At 48.5% G+C, this 22,596-nt stretch overlaps 1 long non-coding RNA gene across 1 annotated transcript in view; it reads right to left on the reverse strand.

The window, feature by feature from the left end:
- LOC125152073 (uncharacterized) overlaps positions 1-22,596 on the reverse strand; it is a 156,515-nt gene that overhangs the window by 91,208 nt on the left and 42,711 nt on the right. Inside the window, exon 2 of the long non-coding RNA XR_007147039.1 lies at positions 228-331. This is a non-coding gene — a long non-coding RNA (uncharacterized LOC125152073). The remainder of the gene's footprint in view (positions 1-227; positions 332-22,596) is intronic.

Below are 22,596 nucleotides of genomic sequence, written 5' to 3' on the forward strand. Positions count from 1 at the left end.
CGAGGCAAAAGGTATGAACAGGCAATTCACAGAAGAGAAAACATTTGAAAATAGGCTCAACTCCATCAGTGGTCAGGAAAATGACTAGATAGTCATACCTACTGGAGGCAGAGTTTTCAAAGTCTGAGGATCCTCAGCACTGGTGACACTGTGGAATCCCTAACATGTAGAAGCCCTTCTGTGGGACGCAGATCAGCAACATCTGGGAAAAGGGCAGATGCACATACCTTGTGACCCATGGATCCTGTGCAGGTGTGCTCCTGGTGGTCTTCAGCTTAGGGGAGTGTTTGCATTCCTCATGTGTGGATGGAAGGGAATCCTCACTTCAACACTGTTTGTAATGGGGATAAAAAGGAGAAAGAGAGGCAGGCAGGTGAGCAAAGCAAACTAAATGTCGGTCATATCTATCAACAGGAGAACAGATAGAGTATAATGCGTCCACCCAACAGAATAACAGCTATTAGTGAAAATGAATGAATTTCAGGCCGCATACAATGTCGGAATGAAACGGTAATATACGGTAATAATAACTAAGCAAAAATAATAAACGGTAATAATAACTAAGCAAAAAAAAAACATCACAGAGGAACACAAACTACCTTTTTTCATTTATATAAAGTTTTTAGGGGCGCCTGGGTGGCTCAGTCCATTGAGCATCCGACTTCAACTCAGGTCACGAGCTCACGATTCATGGGTTCAAGCCCCACGTCGGGCTCTGTGCTGACGGCTCGGAGCCCTGAGCCTGCTTCGGATTCTGTGTCTCCCTCTCTCTCTGCCCCTCCCCCACTCTCACTTTCTCTCTCAAAAATAGACATTAAAAAAAAATAATGAAGTTTTTAAAAACAGCAAAACCAAACAACTTCATGTTTAGGGAAACAAATACATTTGGTATGTATACAAAGAAGAGTGAGAAAATCACACATGCACACAATTCAGGGTAACGTGCTACCACTGAGGGAGGAAAGCGAATGGATGAGGAGGGCTTCTGAGAGACTTTAAAATAACAGTTATATTTTTTCCTAAATTGGGTGGTGGGTACACAGGTGTTCACTGTTTCATTAGTCCTTAGACATGACCTATAGTTTATAAATATTTGCATCCACTTGATATTTAAATATTTAGTAAAAGCAAGTTTTTATATCAAGCATCAAAACTTAGAGGCCTTCAGGCATGTTTATCGTCTTATCTTTATAAAAGCACCTGGGGTGCCTGGGTGGCTGAGTTGGTTAAGCATCCAACTCTTAATTTTGGCTCGGGTCATGATTTCAGGGTTTGTGAGTTCGAGCCCCATGTCGGGCTCTGCACTGACAACGGGGAGCCTGCTTGGGATTCTCTCTCTCTCTCTCTCTCTCTCTCTCTCTCTCTCTCTTTCTGTGTCAAAAAATAATTAAACTAAAAAGGGGCACCTGGGTGGCTCAGGGCATGATCTCACAGTTTGTGGGTTTGAGCCCCGCGTGGGGCTCCGTGCTGACAGCTCAGAGCCTGCTTCACATTCTGTGTCTCCCTCTGTCTCTCTTCCCCTGTCCTGCTCACACTCTGCCTCTCTCTCAAAAAATAAACAAACATTGGGACTCCTGGGTGGCTCAGTCGGTTAAGCGTCTGACTTTGGCTCAGGTCATGATCTCACACTTTGTGAGTTTGAGCCCCGCATCGGGCTCTGCGCGGACAGCTCAGAGCTTGGAGCCTGCTTCAGATTCTGTGTGTGTGTGTCTCTCTCTGCCCTTCCTCCACTTGTGCTCTGTCTCTCTCTCTCTCTCTCGAAGATAAATGAAGTGTAAAAAAAAATGAAAAAATGAAAAAAATAAACACTTAAAAAATAAGTAAAAAAAAAAAAAACCTCAGCAAATATGGCAGGTGGTGAGATTGGACAAATTGGGGATTGGGTACACAGGTGTTCATTAGTCTCTCAGAATATTTAATAGTCATCCTCTTTAAGAAGATAGACAATATCCCTACTTAACAATAAGGATATCTCTCTTCCTGCATAGCTTCCAGTCAGCGGAGGAAACAGGAACTAATCAGATTCTACCAGTTGATGCCTGGGATGATGCCTTCCTTGGTGGATACAGAACCACTAAGCGAAGTGGGGAATCACTCCAAGGGAGTGTGAGATAAAGGGATTTGACCCAGACCGCAGTGTCAGGTTGGTCGTTGGAGTGGAAGTGGGGGCCAGGGAGGCAGACGCGCAGACAGCCACGGGTCAGTGTGGGGGGTGAACCCCAAGGAAGACACTAACCCAGCTGGGAGGGGAAGGGCTGGTCCCAGAAGCCTTCCCCGCCAGAGGGGACAGGCTGGTGGAATTCCGATGGGGGCTAGGATTTAGCCAAAGGCAGAAGGCGGTGAGATACTCCCGTGCCATAGGAACATCGTGTGCGAGGCAGAGATGTGAGGAAGTGAATCTGGGAGGGCTGACCAGCTCCGGATGGCTGGAAAACAGGGCTTGGGGTGGCGGTATGATAATGTGCGGGCACCTGGGTGGCTCAGTCAGCTGAGCATCCCACTCTTGATTTCTGATCTCATGGTTTGTGGGATCGAGCCCTGCTGTCAGCACAGGGCCTGTTTGGGATTCTCTCTCTCTCTCTCTCTCTCTCAAAATACAGAAACTTTAAAAATTTAAAAAAAAAAAAAAAAAAGAAAGAAAATGTGGCAGGAGATAAAGCCAAGGGAAGGTAAGCATGGGTCTTGGGGCCTTGTATGCCGAGCCAAGTGGGGATGTGGGGAGGGGAGGAGAGGGGCATCACCAATGGACTGAAGCCCCCCTCCCCGCCCCCTGCAGGCAGCAACCAGCTGGTGGCTGTGGCAGTGACATAAGGGGGAGGTGACAGCAGCCTGAATGCATGAAGAGAAGGGAACGAGGCCAGGGCTGTCTGAGGACGGGGTGGCATGTCAGAAGCCAGGGAGGATGGAACTCTAGGATGTCAGAAGCTACGAAGAAGCCTGGGACTTAGAAGATGGGCGGGGACACCTCAGGCAGGAGAGGAGGACTGTCCCTGTGGAATGAGATGTGTGAGGACAGGCGTGGCCGTGGCCGTGACCCAGAGGGAACGCGGGCAGGGGGGATGGGGAGGGCGAGGGGCGGGGAAAGTGGAGGCAGCCAGTGGAGAGAAGGGCCAGCTGGAGGGGACGCTGGGGGTCCAGTGAAGTGTGGAGTCTGGGACGGAAAAGGCTAGAGCCTGTGGAGAGGCAGGTGAGACAGGGACAGCAGAGGCTGAGTTCTGGACTGAGTGACAGTTGTGGAACCGTGATGGGGGGCGGGGGTATTCCAGAGCAGGGGCCATGGCATGGGGGGACCGGAGGTCAGGCCAGGAGACCTGGGGACGTGGGAAGCTTACAGGGAGGGAATGGACAGGAAGCCAAGGGCCCCTACTGAGGGCCCCAACTGTATTTTCTTTATGGAGAAGGGAACAGGGGGGTCTGCTGACAAACCAGGGTAGGGGGCCATCCCATCTCCCCAGCCTGACTGCAAATGCCTGTCTACATGAGTCATTCAAGCCCGACTCCCACAGGAGGGAGCAGACCCACCTGCCACAGACACCTGCAGGGAGATGGTGAGAGGCTGCGAGAGAAGAGGTGGGATTCGTTGCAGTACCTGCCCCCCCGCCCCCGCTGTCGCTCTAGAGTCAGTGCCCAGTGCACGGAGGACAGCAGTGCACACGGGACTTCTGTGGGTACCGCACTGGTGACGCCGGGTCCTAAGAGAGAAGCTGGAGACGGCAGCCGCAGGCCAACAGTGGGGGTGCTCAGGGCTCTCTTCCAGATGCACCCACTCCCTGCCCCCATCCGACTTGAGCTCATTCACAAGCAAACAACATGAAAACAAAGGGAAATCATCCAGCAGAACCTTCCCATCTGCACAGCGAGGAAGTCTCGGTCTCAAGGTTAATGAGGAAGAGGAACTTGCCCGGCCGTGCAGGTCGTGGGGTCGACGGGATTCTCGATAAACAAGAGGGGATGGTGGCACCGGGCGGCATGGGGGTGGGGGGGTGGCTAAGTGATCTGGCCACAGGGTCAAGAGGAGGCCAAGGATGCATAATCTCAGGGAAATGAGATGGTGATCATTTACAAGCGCAAGTTGTTTTGCATTCCAGGGGAGTTGGCTTCTAAGCCCAACTCTTCCTGCAGGAGTTTAGGTGGTGGGTGAGTCATTGTTATAAATAGACCAGTGATCAGAATATCATCGGAAAAGGCACGGTCCAGTAGGCATAACCTTGGAGGGAGTCAAAGGCGCTGCGTGAATTGAGAGCTGGCTTCTAAGGGGGGTGCAGAGGGAGAACTTTGGGGGGCTGTCATTGAAGAGGAAGCAGGCACTGGAGAAGAGGGTTTCAGCTGAGCCAAGAGGAAGAGCATGATGGAGACTGGCCAGAGACAAGCCTCCTGCGTGGCTGAGCAGAGCCCAGATCACAGTCTGCCAGTCCCCGGACTGACCTGAGCCGGCTAGCCTTCTAGCGATGCTTCCAAAGCATTCAAACTTTTCTAAGGTCCCAAGATAGCCCATCAATCAAGACACAAGAGGACAAAATTCCTCAGCGGGCATCAACTCATTCATTCATTCATTTACCCATCGCCTGGCGGGTACTGGGGACACAGAGGTGTCCTGCCCTCAAATTCACAATGACTCTGAAACACGTCCTCAGAACTCTTCAGAAACTTGTAGCGAGGGAGATCATCATGGAAATCAAGCACTGTCCCCTGAGGGAATCTGAGTCCAGCCCTTCTTGGCAGAAAGCGTTGCCCGGAAGCCTTTCCTGACCTCTTTGGCCAAGCTGGGGGTGTCTCTCCTCTTCGCTTCACCTTATCACAGGTCGGGTCCCAAAACTGAGCTAAGGCCCACAGTTTCGCACTAAAGGCACTAAGAACCTAGAGCATCTCTGCACCCAGAAGAGGAGGCCCGGGTCTGCCCAGCTGTCATAAACTACCACCTCCCCCCGCCCAAAAAGGACCAGGAAGCTATGAAATCCACCCAAATGTCAAGGGACAGGAAAGGGGGTGGGGGTGGGGGTCAACCTAGCATAATGGAAAACAACGTGAAAAAATAAAAACGTTTCCTGTTTAGACACCCATGAATGGACATTCCCCAATAAACCACAAATCATGGGATTACCGTTATCTGTTTCCACAATAGGACTGTGAAGTCCTTGCCAAGGAGAGATGCCACCTCCTTTGTCCTCAGCACCTGCAGTGCTCAGACACGGTAACTGCTTGGTGGACAGACTCAACCCCCCAGGCTCCCCTGTCCTCAGTATAGGGGTCACCTGGGCTGTTCATCCCATTGTACTTCTTGTCTGTTGGACAGAATCAAAAAGCAGCCACATTGCCGACCTGGCATCAACCCCCCCGGGGTCCTCCCGCATCCCATGCCCCCCCCCCCCCCCACTATGGCCTTCAGAGCAAAACTTGCTTTTGGAAGGACTCAAGTCCTGGAGCTTCTGGCTTCACTTGGGTCTCGCCCCGCCCTCCTCTTCTGGCATGAGGTCTAGGGCCCACGGAGCCTGGCTCAACTCTGGAGCAGATATTCTAGATCTCCTCTAGGTAAGCAGAAGGGAGGGAGTCGCCCCCCGAAAGCCCACCAGCCAGAGGTCACCAGAAAGTGGCCAACAGGAGCTGGATGAGCCGGTGGAGAGACCTGTCCCTCCCGTCAGTGCAGGCGAAGTCCAGGCAGGAGGAGGGAAGAACGGGTGGCAGTCTCTGAGAGCGAACAGCCCTGATCTTGATAGGATGACCGAGAGGCTGGGGCTCGCACAGGCTGTTGGCTTGCCCGCTGACACTCCGCCAAGGGGGACAGGGGAGGGGAGGGAGGTCCCGAGCCACCAGCTCCTCAGACACCCCAGTCAGCAGGGACCAGAGACCCAGCAGCCACTCACGTCTCAGGACACCCAGGGGAGGCTTCAGGGCCCAAGCATGCAGCCCCCAGAAGGGCCTCAAACGTCACCCAACCTGCCTGCACTGTGCCCCAGGGAGCACCAGGACAGAGGAGGAAGGCAGCACAGCCAAGACCTGGGCCTCTCCTCCCCTGTGGGAGCTCAGCTTTGATGAACATGAAAGGGAGGTCACCCTGGCAGTCCCATTCCACAACTGGGGAAACTGGGGCCAGAGAGAGGGAAGGACTGGCCTAGCCTGATACAGGGAGTCTGTGCCGGGCTCGGGAGTCGGTGCCAAGCATGACAGGCGTGGGGAGCCATGGAAGGTTCCATAGGGAATGACATGCCTGGAATAGGCAGGGAAGAGACCACTTATCTGTGGGTGAAATTGGCTACATGTAGGGAGGGGGTATGTAGCAAGAACTCGGTGTGAAACCAGGGGGAGATGAGAAAGAAAAGGTCTACAGCGAACAAATATAGACCTGGGTCCTGGCCACTGCTTGGATGATGCCACCACGTGTGACATGAGAGACTGTCGTCCAGGCAAAAAAAGGGCCACAGATGACCCGGAGATGGCAGTGCCCAAAAGGCTGGTGGGGCTAGTACCAGGAGCAGAGAAGACAGGGGGCTCAAAGTCAAGGAAGTTTGCTTTAAGGAACAGGAAGGACAAGCCTATCTCCTATGGGAGCAAGAGGGTTAGGGGGTTGACCCCTACAGGGGCTTTGAAGTCAGCTCAACCTGTACCCCAGTTCCCCAAGATCTGCCACTGACTAGCTGAGTGGCCTCGGAGGTCATTTAAGCTCTCTGAGCTCCGTTTCCTTACCCGTAAACTGAGGATGACCACTCATCCATCAGACCGTTGTAAGGACTAAGGTACCAAGTGTAAAGGACTCAGTGCATTATAACCCCTGGCAAATACTTGTTGTTATTCTTACCTTGCGCCAAGGGCTTCATACACACAACCTCGTGAAATCCTAGCAACTTGTGAGGCTGGCATCTTTTTGTTCCCCCCAATTTTCAGATGAGAAAACTGATGTTGGAGAGGTTCAAGAAATTGCTCAGGGTCACCCAGCGGGCATTACTGTCAGACCAGGGATTTGAACCCAGACCCTTCTAGCCCAAAGCACAAACTCTCCAGCACCGGTTGTATCTCCACTGTCTTCCTGGGGCCACAGGGCTGTCTCCCACTTCCAGGAAGGAGGAGAGTCTATTCACTATTCAAAGAACAGGTGGTAGGCTTGAGCCCATAGGACCCGAGCCCAGAATCACCTGGACATGATGTGGACAATTCTATTTGTCTCCAAGAGACCTGATGACATTTTCCTTCTTTTTTTTTTTTTTTTCTTTCCCTATATTTTATTTTCCAGTCAATGAGACTGTACTCTCAACTCCAATGAGTCACCGGAAAATGTAAATTAAAACAAAAAAAAATTAAGAGGAACATTGCTCCTACGTAAGCTCTTGCCATCTGTGAATCATTCAAGACAGGTAATGGACATAATTACAGTTCACCCACAAGCTAGACCCAAAATCAGTCTTCACGTCTGATTTCAGACTCTAGCGGTTTGCCCAGCAGAGCCTGGGGCAACTGAAGCGAGCCCGGAGGATAACTCAAACCTGAGCTGGTGCTCGCCAGGGGCCCGGGGTGGGAGGAAGGCCCTGACACCAGTGGCCCAGCAATTTCAGAACTCCCCTCACTGTCTGCATCCCCCTCCTGGCTGCCATCTCAGGGCCCCTCCCTCCTTTGAACTCCTCCTCCTTCCACCACCTTGCTTCTTAGAGAAGTCAGACCTTTATTCCTTTATCCCTGCATAAAGCCATCCACCCTAGCAAACCATCGGGGGATATTTAATTCAGTTTACAAATATGGTGGGCCCTTTTGCGCATAGACAGCCGGGAGCTGACTAACCATGTTTGTTTCTCTTTCGTCATCGGTAAAATAGGACAATGATAGCCCCTTCCACATAGGGTTTATATGGCACTTAAGCCTATGTTCAGCAGGAATCACCAGGGCATAATAGTCAGAATGTTAGAGCTGGAACATCATCCAGCCCCAGTAGGGAAACTGGGCCCCAAAAAAGGCAGGGACCAGCCCGAAGCCACTCGGTCAGTTGGCAGAGTCAGGACAGGAACCCAGGCCTCCTGCATCTAGCTCCAGCACGTGTGCCCCCTCAGAGTCCCAGCGGTCAAGGAGCAAGCTTAACGCGTTTCTGTAAGCCAGGGAGAGGACATGGGCTCCTGGGAAATGGGAAGCATTATGAGCTCAGCTCATTCAGTCCAAATTTCTCAAGGTCAAGGCCAAGGGTAGGGTGCTTGTGGTCAGTGGGAGGCCTGCTCCCGCGTGTCGATGCCAATACCAAAAGGAAAAGAAAATACTTGAGACTTCTCAGGGAAAAGACATTACCCTGGAATTGCCCTGAAATGTCATCAGGAAACAAGGTTTGAAGACCACCCTGTCCAACCTGTCCTCCCAGACACCTCTGCATGGGCTGCATCCTCAGACCCATCAGCTCACTGCCTCCCCCTGGCCTGGAGACACCCACTCCCACCCCTCTTCCTCTTCCCCAGCAAGGATGGGGCAAATGCCCGTTGGCACTAGGCTGCAGAGACAACGGCGGCATCTTTTCCTTCCTGGAGCTCACAGGCTATCTGGCCTGGCCGGGAGATAGGCCAATGCAGAGGAAGTAGTTACGAGCCAGAACTCACAGAAGCCAAAGCAAGATATTCCACCGAAAGACTTGTCCTCTGTGCAGCTGTGCTCTCCTCCCCAAGCAAATTAGATGTATCCTTCAAGGCCTTGACCAAGGCCCACTCCTCCTGGAAGCCTTCTTTGATACAAAGGTTATGACAAACAACAGCCCTTTCAAATTCTGCCCCAATTGGTCTCTGACCTTTCCATGCCCCTGGCCGCCCTCCACACAGCTGGGGCCCTTGAGCTCACCTGCTGAGTCTACCCTGCCCTAAGCGCAGAGCCAGGGTTGACCAGAGGCAGGAATTAGCAGAGCCAAGGGTGAATCCCAGACCTTCTGACTACAACCAGTACCTTTCCCACTTTCCCAGTTGGCCTTTGCCTATTCCCTTCCATCATGATCCAAGGCAGCAAGAGGCTTATAAAAAGCTTCCCCACCCCTGAGTAGTATGGTCTCCTGGGACGAGGTGGAGGCCAAGGTTCTAGGTCTACGGGAAAACAAGTATCAGAAGGGTCCTGACCCAACCTGCCCCCATTACTAGGGAGGGAAGTACCCGTACCCATCCAATTGGCTCAGCACATAGCTCGTTAACGTGGGGCTTCAACACATACAGGGCCATTTTTCTCACATAAAATGTCCAGAGATAAATAGTGTCAGCTGTGTTCAGCTTTCACCAAGGATCTAGACTCAGTTTATATTCCTATCTCTCATCCTTAGAGTCTGAGCTCCTCTCTCACAAGATAGCAGCATTCTATCCACGCTGCATGCGTGCCAGCATGGCTGTCCCTTAGAGATCCCTCAACACCAGCAGCCTCCTGGGCATGTAACAGGACAGGGACAGAAGACTTCACAGGGATGGACTGGACTTCTGGACTTCCTGCTGCCGCTGCTGCTGCTGCTGCTGGCAGGAGGTGAAGCATGGGCCCTCTGGGGGTGGCTGGGGGCTTATTAAGGGTGCCCTGACCTAGGCAAAGGGTGAAGAATGAAGCCCAAACTAATGCAAGGCATCCAAAGTCACCTCCCGCTACCCAGCACGGCTAGGAATTAATCTCTAGCACAGCTAGAGAGCCAGGCCTCTAACCTATAGTTTCTAACGCCAAACCAGAGTCTTTCTCACTTTCCCAGGCTGCCTCTGGCTCTCCCGGTCAGCCAGCAATCAATTCGAAGCAGCCCGACTCCAGAGCAAGAGGTGGGAGCTGGGGCTCTGAAGCCTGGGGGTGCCGATCCCAGCCTGGACTCTCAGGGGCTTTCCGGAACTTCTTTGTTCTTTTCCAGAACAGCTGCCAGAGAGCACCTGTCAGGAGAGTAGGCTGTAGGCACGAGGGCAGCCCAGGACAGGCTGGCCCGCGCCACAGCTCTTCAGGCAGGGCGCTGAGAGGGTGAAAATTTATTCAAGGGAAATTCTGGGGCCAGGACAAAGCACCATTTGACTTGCCTTAAAACTGCCCTCAAGAACTTCTACCCACTTGGGGAAGTGGAATCAGCTGAGGGAGTTGGCTGGGCAGGGCTGGACTAAGGGAGACATGGCCCAACCGACCTGCACCCAGAACAGTCAAGCCTCTGATTTCCCTCTCAGCTTCCCCCTTCCTCAGTTCCCCACCCCACATTTGGAATCTGGAATCCGCCGCCCCCCTACTGTACTATACCAGCACCATTATGTCACGCAGGTGAAAAATAAAGTTATGTTTCTTATACACATAAAGTCTATAGGCTGACATCCAGATGTCAATCACAGTGCCTGCCCCAATAGGCAGCAAGTTTTATGCCATGTGACCACACCCTGCCCCAACCTGCAGCTAATTGGTCAAGAGAGTGGCACGTGACTCAGGTCAGTGCGTCCACAGACTGGCAAGCTACGTGGCCTGGGGCTGAGATGTGAGCTGGGCCGATCAGACTCCCTCTCTGAAATCTGAACAAAAATCTCCAGAAAGACTGAGGTGAAGAATCCCCAGGGCTCCGCACGGTGGCTCTGCCCTCAACAGCTCCTGTCGGAGGTCATCTGCCCCTTTGAAACCTAGCTGGAGGCCCCCCGATGATCTCACAATCACCTCAGGGTCCTTCTTCCCTATTTATAGAGGATAGAACACATTGAAAGCCTTCCTTTATCCCCTCCTGTGTTATGTTTTCTTTGGTCCCGACTGGGAGTGTTTCTGCTGGTGTAATCCCATCTCTATTCCTGGTTCTGCTGAGATGGCTGATTAAATCCGTGGTTCACACTCACACTAATCTCTTTATCAAGTGGTTGTTCTACCCCGCCCTTAGTGCTCTCTTCCAAACATACTTTATCATTTTTTGTAACATAGACAGGCTGGGAATTTTCCAGATCTTTAAGCTCTCGTTCCTTTTTGCCTAAACAATTCCATCTTCAACTCATTTCTCTCTTGCATTTTACTATAAGCAGTGAGGAGGAACTGGGCTTCTCCTTGAACACTTTGCTCAGACATCTCCTCAGCGCAGCACCCAATCTCATCGCTCACAGGTTCTACCTTCCGCACAATGGTAGACCGTGTGCACAATTCAGCCAAGTTCCTTGCCACTTTTTAACAAGTATTACCTTCATTTGCCATGGTCCAATGGCACAGAAAACGCAAGTATCTTTTGGAATGTAGCACACTCCCTCATAGGTTATACTTTGTACCTCACCTTTAGGCACCTGTTGGAACTTGAGTCTAGTTATAGGTCTAGAAGCAAAGGGGGCTGGTCAGGGTGGGTCCTGAGGAGAACCAGCATTGTCTTTCATGGCAACTGCCTCAGAAGAGGCCATTACAGTTTCCTCTGGCAATGCAGGGTTAATCTCCTCAAAAGGGGTGGACGGGTGGCTGCTACCACTGGGGATGGGGAGACCTCTCTGACTGCCATAGAAGATTTTGGGCGTTCAATGTCCCCAGCTTCATTGGAGTCTTCCCATATATCCCCATCTTAATTTGCAAGAACCCATTCTTTCCCAATCAATGCCCCCACTTTAACAGACCCTTGTGAGGCTGGGAGCTTAGTTAGCATTGTAATTGAGCCAGTCAGAGGATGAGATTCTTCATCTGATTTTCAGCACTCTCAGCCCTGTCACTACTGGAGATAAGCTCTCATCAGGGCACAGATAGAAGCCGTCAGGTCATGTATACTGAGTTTGAGCTAGAACTTTGAATTCCTGAGCTTGTTCTGTTTTCACTTTGTCCAGCAACATTAGGAGCAACAAACCAACATTATTTCATTCATTCATTTTCCAAAAAAGTTCCAAAGTATCACATTTACCCAGCTCCTTGCTACTTATTAGAGGTTGATTGGGACTATCTAGTGTGGATATTTTGCATAGCTCTATTGCCAGGTCATTCCATGGATTATCAGTGCTCTCTTTACTACTTGAAATAGAGTCATTAGCGTCCTTAAATCTAAGCAGATCAGAGACCCACTTCTGGAATCCCCAGAACCAATTCAGAAAATTCATCCTCAAAATTCTGTTCTTTGAGAACCAGTCCCAAAATCTGTATTAGTATTAGTCAGGGTTCTTCAGAGAAACAGAACCAATAGTGTGTGTGTGTGTGTGTGTGTGTGTGTGTGTGTGTGTGTGTGATTTATGACAAGGTATTGTCTCATGACTATGGGAGGCTGGGAATTCCCAAGCCGCAGACCCGGAAAGTCATTGGAATATTTCAAAGGCTGGAGACCCATGGTGTAGATTCCAGGCTGAATCTTAAGGTCTGGAAACTAGGAGCACTGAGGGCAGGAAAAGATGGATATTTCAGCTCAGTGAGTCACCCAGAGAGCAAGTTCAACCATCTTCCACTTTTCTGTTCTATTTAGACCCTGAACAGATTGGGTAAGGCCCACTCACACTGGGGACAGCCATCTGCTTTACTCAGTTTACCAATTCAAATGCCAATCTCTTCCAGAAACACCCTCACAGACACACCCAGAAATAAAATTTAACCAGATACGTGGGCATCTAGTGGCCTAGTCAGGTTGACAACATTAACCATCACACCGCCCTAGAAAATCTGATTCAGAGGAACGGCCAGGAATCTGGTTTAAACTAGCACCCCAAGGGAGTCTGATGCACGTGACTCAGTGACCATGCTTTTAGACCCATTGAAATAGGGGCAAGAGGCCCCTAATAGCAGCATATGGATGAGCAGGCTCACGACGAATAGCTGGTGGCATTGGTCCCAGGAAATCCTACAGCTGAATTCCTAGAGCCACCTTGATTAGGAAACCCCTGTAGCGCTGCTCTCTCTGAGACCTAGGTGTGGGGACCTCACAGGCCCCTGCATGTGTATCCCACAGCGCCCCCTCCAGTACATGAAATGACCAGAATGCGTGTCCAGGTTTCATCACCCAAAGGATCCCTGCTAGGACCAGGCTTCACCTCTTCATGAGTGGTGGTTGCAGGGAGAAGGGTCTAGAACCTCTCACTTCAGAGTCACCGTGTGGAGTCGTCCAGCTGGAAGCCTTTGGAGCCAGGCATGCCTGGATCCGGATCCTAAATCCCACAGCTTGCTTCTGTGCCCTGCTGACCTCATTAATCCGTCCTATGGAGACTCAGCTTCTCAAAATACCGGGTCAGGAACACGGGCCTCACAAAGTTGTCATGAGAGGTTACTGACCTTCCGTTTACAGTGGCTCTCTCGTCCAATCTCATTTACAACTATTTTCAGGACCAGACACAAATTGGACATATGCCATAGCTCTGATCTGCCCTTGGGGAACTTGTCTTGACAGCTGCCATTGTCATCCCCCTGGAGGGACACAGAGCAGAAGCATCAATGCGCCAAGGGGTCTTTTTCTAGAGAGACTTACATTTTTTAAAAACTATATAGATATATTCAGTATGTATCTTAATAATTTATTAACATTAACATTAAAATATACAATTAATATATTAAAATATATAAATATAACAAAGTATTACTTTTTACAAATTATTCTGAGAGACACAGAGAAAGCACGAGCCTGGGAGGGGCAGGGAAAGAGGGAGACAGAGCATCCCAAGCAGGCTCTGGGTGCCGTCGGGGCTCAGAGCCCGACATGGGGCTCAAACCCATGAGATCATGACCTGAGCTGAAATCAAGAGTCAGACACTTAACTGACTGAGCCACCCAGGTGCCCCCAAAATATTACATTTTAAAATATAAAAGCAAATGTTCTATAAGCAATATGTATTTATTTATCAAGGGAGAGGGAGAAGGAAAACACAGGAGAGATAGGATGGCATTTTTTTTTCATCCATAACCAGTTGCTAAAGCAGGCTCATTTTTTTCCAAAAAAGTGACCTTCAATATAGAAATATTGTATTATTTTATCTGATTACAGAAGTAACACTTGTTCATTTTTTAAAAACTTACAAAGTCTATACGGTAAAAGTGTCAAATTCCCAGAGAACACTAATCTACGGAGAAAACCACTGTCATGGGTTGGGCCATGTCCTCCCAGATGCCTTTTAAAATGTATATATGACTTTGGGGGCACCCAGGTGGCTCAGTAGGTTAAGCATCCGACTTTGGCTCAGGTCATGATCTCACGGTTCATGGGTTCCAGCCCCATGTCAGGCTCTGTGCTGACAGCTTAGAACCTGGAGCCTGCTTTGGATTCTGTCTCCTTCTCTCTCTGCCCACCCCTGCTTGAGCTCCATCTCTCTCTCTCAAAAATGAATAAATGTTAAAAAAAAAATTTAATAAAAATAAATAAGTAAATAAATCCTTTAAAAATAAAATAAAACATATATATGACTTTTAAAAAACATAATGGAATCACTTTATACAGCTCTGTATTCTGCCTTTTCCCACCTAATATATATATATCACCCTAGCGGCTTCAAGTGCACTCGCCTTGCCTTGCTCCTAGAGGAAAAAGAGCCGGTACCAAAGCGAGACACTGGGAACGACTCAGTAGAGAGTACCCTGATGTAGTGCATTATGCAACGTACGTAGTTTTCAATAAATGCTAAAAAGAGAAAGCTCTCAGACACTGGAGTGATTGCCCCCATTTAAAAAAAAAATTAAAGTTTATTTATTATTGAGAGACAGAGAGAGACAGAGCATGAGCAGGGAAGGGGCAGAGAGAGAGAGGGAGACACAGAATCCGAAGCAGGCTCCAGGCTCCGAGGGGTCAGCACAAAGCCCGGACACGGGGCTCAAACTCACAAACCACGAATTCATGACCTGAGCAGAAGTCGGAAGCTTAACCGACTGAGCCACCCGGGTGCCCCTAACTGCCCCCATCTTAAAGGCTGCTTCTATCAAAGAGGTGCTAACGGTATTAGAAGCAGTTTTACCAAGAGGGGATCTGCATTTTAAGACGAGCACAAAATGCAGATTAAAGAACAAGGGGGTGCCATTTTTCACTTCCCAACTTAGCCAAAACCTTTCATTTTAAGTATATGCCTGGTGGTGGCAAAGAATAGAGAAGCCTCTCTTGTATGCTTCTGGTGGGCATATTAATTAGAATATACTTTCTAGAAAGTAATTTGGCAATAGATATCAAAACCCTGACAAATAGGGCACCTGGGTGGCTCAGTCGGTTAAGTGTCCGACTTTGGCTCAGGTTTGTGGATTGATCTCCCGGTTTGTGGATTCGAGCCCCGCACGGCACAGAGCCTACTTCAGATCCTGTGTCCTCCCCTCTCTCTTCCCCTCCCCTGCTCACACTCTCTCTCTCTCAAAATAAACATTTTTTAAAAAATTCAAAAACCTGACCAACGTCTGTATCTTTTGATCCGTTGGTAGGAATCTACCCCCAGGGAAATAAATCAAAATGTTGGCAAGGAGGCAGGCGCAAAGATGTTCCTTCTATTTTGTGATGATGGGAAAAGGTGAACAAGCCTAACAGGAGAATGATCGAGTAAATTAGAGTGCAAAGTACTGCATATTATCCAGTTCTCATTAATATAAGGAGATCAAAACCGGTGGGATTGGTGGGGAGCAGAGGGGCACAGACTTATGCCCCTTGGAGAGGTAATTTGGCGGAGGCCTTGAGGTCACCAAGCGGGAGGAGGAGCTGTGGCCTCTGTGCTTCCTGTTCCGGGTTCAAGCACATTTGGGCTTCCCTTAGCATCTTTGCATTCTTCTGGCAAGCTAATCTACCACGTTATCTGCTGACACTCGGCTAACTGGGACAACCTTGTCATTGGACACTTGTGACATGGAGAAATCCAGAGACTGAATGATCTCTCATTTGTATTGTTTTGTTTGCATGATTATTTGTTCTAATTTAAAGATGATATTCTGGGGCGCCTGGGTGGCGCAGTCGGTTAAGCGTCCGACTTCAGCCAGGTCACGATCTTGCGGTCCGTGAGTTCGAGCCCCGCGTCGGGCTCTGGGCTGATGGCTCAGAGCCTGGAGCCTGTTTCCGATTCTGTGTCTCCCTCTCTCTCTGCCCCTCCCCCGTTCATGCTCTGTCTCTCTCTGTCCCAGAAATAAATAAACGTTGAAGAAAAAAAAAAAAAAGATGATATTCTATGTATTTACCCAAAGAAAATGAAAGCACTAATTTAAAAAGATATATGCATCCCTATGTTCATTGCCGTGTAATTTACAATGGCCAAGGTATGAAAGCAACCCAAGTGTCCGTCGATAGGTGAATGGATAAAGAAGATGTGGTACACATGTACAATGGAATATTACTCAGCCAGAAAAAAAGAAATGAGCTCCTGCCATTGGAGACAACACCGGATGAACCGAGAGGGTATGATACTAAATGAAGTAGGTCAGAGAAAGACAAGCACTACATGATTTCACTTCTATGTGAAATTTAAAAAGTAAAATGAACGAACAAACAAACAGCAGAAGCAGACCCATAAATACACAGAATAAACTGTTGGTTGTCAGAAGGGAGAGGGTGGTGGGAAGGGGAAAAAACAAAAACAAAACAAAACGGGTGACAGAGAGTGGGAGGTCCGGGCTTCCAGTTACAGAGTGAGTAAGTCACAGGGATAAAGTCTACAGCATAGGGAATATAGTCAGTGGTGTCGTAATAGCGATGTATGGTGACAGATGGTAGCTACATTTGCGGTGGGCATAGAATTATCCAACCATTATGCTGTACATCAGAAACTAATGTAATATTACATGTCAACGCAATATATAAATAAATAAATAAATAAATAAATAAATATTCTACGATCATTATATAGAAATTTTAGGAAGTACAGGGGCAGGGGTGGGGGATGTAGGAAGAAAAAAAATCACAAAGTCCACAGAGCTACAGCCCCTGATTAAGGGTGGACCAGCGGTAAAGCAGCTCTTGCAAGAACCACCACCTGCTTCAAGACCTTTGAGGAGCCCAGGAATCCCAGTCCCAAACTTAGATCAGAGTTTTCTTAGGTTCAGAGGCCCCAGGCACCTGCTAGAAAATTTTTAAATCCTCTTTAGAGGAAGATAGCATTAGACAAGGCCTCAAACTATTCTTACTAATCATCCTTCAGACACAGTATCCTACACTCAAAGATAACCAAGTACACAAGGGACGAGACACCATGAGGAAAAACCAGCAGGAAAAAAAAAACAGACAAGAGATACACATCAAATCTGGATGCTGGCATTATCAGACAGCACCATAAAACATCTGTGCCCACTAGGTTCAAAGGGGTAAAAGCCAAACTTGAAAAAACTGGCCCAAAACTGGACATTATAAACAGTGACAGAGGCAGATCTGGAAGAGAACCAGGTAGAGTAACTGAATTTCCTAAAGTAAACCTATAATAACCACAATGACTAAAGACACTGCTGGTAGCCAGACTGTCCCTCTCTGGTCTATGTAGGGAGGTGGGGAGATTTGGTTTGCTTCCCAGCCACCGGCCCTGGATTTGGATGCAGCTTTTATATCAAGGCACAGCAACGGCAGCACCAGAGGGCAATAATGGATGAACCTTAACACTGATCCTGGTGTGTGGCAAAGGGTCTCCTATGCTCTGTTTGCTAAGGCAGGAAAGGGTGGGATATGTTTTGGGAAGGCTTCCTTCAAAAGGTTTTCAAATTTGCTTTAAATTGGTCAGAAAATCTCATCAGTATACTGAGCACAGCCTCTCTCTTCCCTGAAGGGGAACCCCTGAAGGGTTACTTGGGGCCTGTTTCAGGGGGTATGATGTTAATTCATTTCCAGGTGTCCAAGGGGAAATCATCTGTTCCTTATCAAGAGAGCTGGCTTCCCATCCCAGCCAACGCACACTCTCCAAAACATGTTTTAACCCAGACTTGAATGTCATTGAAAAGACCTTGAGATCCTCGGAGGGCTCTGAGACAGGAACCCAAATAGGCAGGACTAAAATATTCATTGAGTTCCCTGGAGATACCAAGCATCGACTCCTACATAGACCACATGAAAACCTGGCCAAGAATGGACAGTCATTCACCCATCACAAGTGAGGAGAGGAGTGGAGCCAGACTGCAGCAGACCTAGGATTTTACACTAGGTCTCAGGCCAAAACGACCCTCCTCCTTTCATGATACCAGCCAGACTGCTTGGGGTTCGGCCCCACTGCTGTCTCCCACACCCCAAAACTGGTCCATGGGACCTCCCTAAAAGTCTTAACAGAGAAAGAAGAGACAATATGGTTGCTTTGCCCAATAAGACGCGGTAATTTACGCAAACATGCTCAATCCCAAGGGAAATACTGCATGATTTTATAAAATCCTTCCTCAAACACATCGCCTGTACCTCTTCTTCCACATGCTGAGAATTTAAAAGAGAAAAAAACTTTCTCATAAAAAAAAATAACAAGTGAAGTAATGGATGTGTTAATAAATGACGAGAGTCTTTCACAATGTATAGTAATTAAATCGCCACAATGTACACTTTAAATATCTTACAACTTATTTGTTAACTACACCTCAATAACGCTTAAAAAACACACACACAATGATTACCAAGAAGAAGGAAAAAAGGAAAGAAAAACCTGTGTTTTCTTTCTCCCCCAGAAGGAAGAGAGGTGGCATTCATTGGACGATTACTCTGCACCAGTTATTGAAGAAGGCATTTAAAAAAAATTCTTTAATGTTTATTTATTTTTGACAGAGAGAGAGAGAGAGAGAGAGAGACAGAGCATGAGCAGGGGAGGGGCAGAGAAAGAGGAAGACACAGAATCCGAAGCAGGCTCCAGGCTCTGAGCTGTCAGCACAGAGCCCGACGCAGGGCTCGAACTCACAGACCTCGAGATCATGACCTGAGCCGAAGTTGGACGCTCAACCGACTGAGCCAGCCAGGCGCCCCTGAAGAAGGCATTTTGAACGAATTATCTCACTTAAACCCAGTTGCCTGGCAGGAACACTGAGGCGTGGAGGCCTGAGCCTTTTCAAAGCTGCATGTAAGCTGGCATGTAAGTGGCAGAGCCCATTCTCAGACCAGCCAGAGCTCCCTTTGCTTACGAGCTAGCCCTCAGAGTAACCCATTCATCCTGGTTTCCCTGGGACTTTCCAGGATTTAGCACTGAACATCTCCTATCTCAGAAACCCTCCAGCCTGGGGCAAACTGGAACACTTGGTCATTCTGGAGGCTGGGAGAAATGTCATGAGAGCTGCTGGTTTTCACACCATTTGGGTTTGGATTGAACATTTTTCTTTTTGGTTCATGCAACGGTGAAGCACAGAATTATGTCAACACACCCTGGTTTCCCTATTTCTGTATTTCCTTTCTCTTTTTTAATGACCCAGAAGACACAGACCTCATCTTCAAGTCCACTGAACTCTACCCGTGATGGAGGAAGGCTTGAAAATTATACAGAAATCCTGTATACAATACACTATAATATTGGTGGCCCCATATTTCCTTCTTGGAGAAAATGAGGCTTCTAGGAAGGTAAAGCATTCTCCCAGGAACCAGAATCACTGAGCTGGTTCAGCCCCTTCAATAGCCGTGTGTCCTTCGGTAAGTCCCTTGCCCTCTCTGAGCCTCGGTCTGAAATACAGGCATTTTAAAAGCCTTGATGCTCAGCCCCCTCATTCTACAGATGACAGCACGGAGGCCAGAGAAATAGGGAGGTTTGGCCAATGTCACCTGGTAAACTAAAGCAGTACAAGATGAGTGGCACTCTCTGGAGATCTGTTGCCCCCTCCAACACCAGCTAGAGAAAAAGCAGAGTATCAGAGAAATAGAATCTGGTTAATGTTGCTTTCTAAGCCTGTAAGGAAACGAGCCAAATGCTGAAAGATTAAGAATTCTGATCTTTCAAAACAAATCAGGGTTTAATTTGGGTTCTCTGCAAGCCTCATAAAAAGGGGGAGCTGAATCCTTGACCAAACACTCAGCATTCCAAACTGGGAAGATGAGACAGATTTTAATCCCCTGCGTGAGGAGCAGGCCGATCTGGAGGATGTGTGTTTCCACTGGTTGCATATTTCTCAGATGTGTAAATGGCAGGCAGCCCGGAAAGAGGAGGCCGGCCCCAGAGGGGCCTGCAGGGCAGGTGGGGGCTCTGAGGAGATCATCCGAACAAAGCCATAAGGGAAAGCCAACTGGGCCGCATGCTGGTGGTGGTGGCTCGGTGAGGGCGAGTAATTTGCTTAAAGGCATTCGGCAGGTAGGGGGCAGATTCAGAAACTGAACTCGGATCCACATTCAAGCCCAAGTGCTCACTGGTCATGCTATGCCACCTTGGGAGCTGGAGCGTAAATGGAGAGATCAGGTTACCCTTCATGGAACCAGGGAGACTGCTGTGGACTCTCTGGGCTCCCTTGTGGGTCTCTCTCCTACTGTAGTCTTGCAGGCTGTTTCTTTAGCCTCCCAGATTAGATTAAGATTCATTCATTCATTCATTCATTCATTCATTCATTCAACAAACATTTAAAAGTCTATAGTGTGCTGGCTATCAAGGAAATAAACCAATCAAACTAACCTGAAGATGTGTCCAAGTGCTGTGAGATAAAGGAAGGCTTCCTGAAGGAGGTGATATTCCAGGTGGGTTGTGAAGTGGATTGTGACATGTCAGCTGTCATGTCAAAATAAAATTTGGCTGAATTATTTAGTCATTTGCTAGCGGCTTGGGTCCTGTTTGGTAGGGAGGGCCCTGGGTTGGTACTATTGACTGAAACAAGCTTGGGGATTGTCTAGGAATGCCAATTATCTCCAAATCTCCCCAAACTCAATGTGTCAGTCTCTCAATTATCTCTGTATCTCACTTGCACGACCCCTGCCTCCACCAGCATTGGGAAGGCAGGGCAGGGAACTCCCATATCCCTAGCACCTGTGCACCAGTTATTTAATAAATAGAAGCCTGTATGGGAAGTAGCATAGCCTCTTATCGGAGGCGACAAAACAGAAGGTGAGAGAACTTGGGTGGCTTATCCAAGGTCACACAGCTATACAGGACAGCACAGGATCGAAATCCAAAGCCCACGTTATTTTCATGGCCCTGCCTGCCTCCTGTGTGCTAGACAATGCTTCAGAAACAAAACCTCTTGGGCTGCCTGCGTGGCTCAGTTGGTTAAGTGTCCGACTCCTGGTTTTGGCTTGGGTCATGATCTCACAATTCATGAGTCCTAGCCCCATCTGGGGCTCTGTGCTGACAGTGCATAGCCTGCCTAGGATTCTCTCTCCCTGTCTCTCTCTGCTCGTCCCCACCCCTGTCTCTGTCTCTCTCTCTCAAAAAAAGAAAAGAAACAAAACCTCTGCAAAGAATAGTCATAAAGACACCAAACAGGAAGTGATCTTGCCCGTCTGGGGTGCTTAGCCCCATGCCAGTTTCACCAGGGGTTCGTGGAGGCATAACCTCAAGGAAACTCTCTATTCAGACATGAAGAGACCTAACAAGTCTACTCGAAATCACAGAAGCCCACATATAACCAGGATCTGAGTTGTGTGGCATCCCTGGTGTCAGTGATCAGGGTCCCCAAAGAGGCTTAAATTTTTATTTAAATTCCCATTAGTTAACACACCATGTAATATTAGTTTCTGGTATACAACATAGTGATTCAACACTTCCACACATCACCCGGTGCTCATCACGATAAGCGTGCTCCTTAATCCCCATCATCTATTTCACCCATCCCCCCACCCACCTCCCCTCTGGTAACCATCAGCTTGTTCTCTATAGTTAAGAGTCTGTTCCTTGGTTTGTCTCTTTTTTTTTCCTTTGCTCCTTTGTCTTGTTTCTTAGATTACACATATGAGTGAAATCATATGGTATTTGTCTTTCTCTGACTTATTTTGCCTAGCATAATACTCTCTAGCTCCAACCATGTCATTGAAAATGGCAAGATTTCATTCTTTTTTATGGCCGAGTAATATTCCAGTGTGTGTGTGTGTGTGTGTGTGTGTGTGTGTGTGTGCACGCACACATCACACATCTTTATTCATTCATCAGTTGATGGATACTTGGGCTGTTTCCACAATTAGACTATTGTAGATAATGCTGCTATAAACATCAGGGTTGCATGTATCCATTTGAATTAGTGTTTTTCTATTTTTTGGGTAAATACCTAGTAGTATAATTGCTGAACCGTACATTTAATTTGGTTAAGGTGGCAATTATGTTATGTGTATTTTATCACAATTATTTTTTTTTTAATCAAAAGAGTGGGGGAGGAGGGGGAAGGAGGGAGGGAGGACAGGTCAGGAAGGATTTGGACAGACAGCAGAGAGAAGGAAGGTGGTCATTCCAGGCAGGGGAAAAGGTCCTCCACACCAACACTAAACAATTTTCCTTCTTCCCAGCTCAGCTCTACCCCCTCAGGGTGGTTCACTTTCAGGCCTGACCCTCGAGCTCAGGCAACTGCAACCACATCCTTCCAGATTCACATTCAGTGGAAAAGAGTAACCATCTGTGTCCCAGCATTCCCAGCAGAAGTCCTGAAGTCCTGAGATCCGTTCTGGTCGGACCAGCTTAGGCCACCTGCCCATCCCTGAAGCAATCAGGGGGCAGAGAGGCTTGTAATGCATCGTTTAGCTTCAGACTGGATCACGGGTTCTACTCTTGAAGCCGAGACCAGAACCAACTCCATCCAGAGGTCCGTGGGCCAAAAAGTTTCCCCAGAGAAAAATTAGGATATGCCCAACAAAGAGATAATATGGATGGCAACGGATGCAGGCAGGGCCCCCAGAATTCAGTAAATATCCCCCGGTTCCAT

The sequence above is a fragment of the Prionailurus viverrinus genome, chromosome E1 (assembly GCF_022837055.1).
Source record: "Prionailurus viverrinus isolate Anna chromosome E1, UM_Priviv_1.0, whole genome shotgun sequence".
NCBI lineage: Eukaryota > Metazoa > Chordata > Mammalia > Carnivora > Felidae > Prionailurus > Prionailurus viverrinus.